Here is a 1,334-nt window from a genome sequence, read left to right as displayed (position 1 = left end):
CAGAGCTTCAAAATAGAAGAAGCAAAATTCTAGAACTAAGGGAAGAAATAGAGCAACTACAAACAAGTCGGAGATTTAACACTGCTCTCTCAGGAATTTATGGAATAATCAGATAAAAATCAATGAAGAAGAGAAGAGTCATACAATTCTATAAACCAACTTGACCTGATCAAAACGTCTAGAAGCCTACACACAACATCTGGAAAATGCACAGTATTTTCAAGGGCAAGTGAAACATCTGCCAATATAAACTATATCCTGAGCAAGAAAACAAATCGTAATAACATCAAAGGATTCAAATCACACAGAGTTTAAACTCCAATTACAATGGAATTAAATTAGAAATTAATAAAAAATAATATGTTTTTAAGCACATCTCAAATATTTGAAATTAAACAATATACTTCTAAAAAAGTCCGTGGGGTGAAAAGGAAGTTATGAGAGATATTAAAAATATTTAAAATAAATACTACCAGCAGAATATGTCAAATATGTGGGATAACACTAAAACAGTGCTTAGTAAAAATTCTAAATTCTCATATTAGAAGAGAAAATGGTTTAAGTGCAAATTAAAATAAAGCAGGCCAGGGCCTGCCCAATGGTATAGTGGCAAAGTTCACACACTCCACTTTGGTGGCTTGAGGTTCGCCAAGTCAGATCCCAGGTGTGGACCTACACACCACTCATCAGGCCAGGCTGTGGTGGCATCCCACATGTAAAATGGAGGAAGACTGGCACAGATATTAGCTCAGTGACAATATTGCTCAAGCAAAAAGAGGAAGATTGGCAACAGATGCTAGCTGAGGGCCAATCTTCCTCACCAAAAAAATAAATAAAAATAAAATCAGGCCTACTGGTGCTTATGACAGGCTGTGTTCTTACACTGAATATACAGAAGGAGGAGCCAGAGTAAACCTACACCATATACACCTCCAGCTATGCCCTCTGCCTCATCTCTATTGTGAATGGGGGGACATGGGGTTAGGAATAAAAAGTAAAAACAGTAGAAATAAAGGACTATTATATATGAGTGGAAATCAATGAATTAGAAAACCTACAAACAATAGAGAAAATCAACAAAGTGAAAAATGATTCTTAAAACAAATAAAATTGACAAAACTATAGCTAGACTGATCAAGAAAAAAAATAAAACACAACTTCTAACACCAAAAATAAAGCATCAGATATTAGTGGAGATTCTATAGACTGATAATATACTATGGGAATATTACAATCAACTTTTTGCCAATCAATTTGAAAATATACATGAAACTGAAAATTTTCTTGTAAAACACAACTTATCAAACATTACACAAGCAAAATAGAATATTCAA

General features: G+C 33.8%; 1 non-coding gene across 1 annotated transcript; it reads left to right on the top strand.

Annotated features, from left to right (window-relative positions):
* The first annotated feature begins 847 nt into the window (after positions 1–847).
* Positions 848–979, top strand: LOC123288397 (small nucleolar RNA SNORA51). The gene has a single exon (XR_006532076.1). It is a non-coding gene; the product is annotated as a small nucleolar RNA SNORA51 (small nucleolar RNA).
* The last annotated feature ends 355 nt before the right edge of the window (positions 980–1,334 follow it).

Source organism: Equus asinus, chromosome 1 (genome assembly GCF_041296235.1).
Source record: "Equus asinus isolate D_3611 breed Donkey chromosome 1, EquAss-T2T_v2, whole genome shotgun sequence".
Classification (NCBI taxonomy): domain Eukaryota; kingdom Metazoa; phylum Chordata; class Mammalia; order Perissodactyla; family Equidae; genus Equus; species Equus asinus.
The sequence above is the reverse complement of the archived record's forward strand: the minus strand, read 5'-3'. Positions and strand labels throughout refer to the sequence as shown.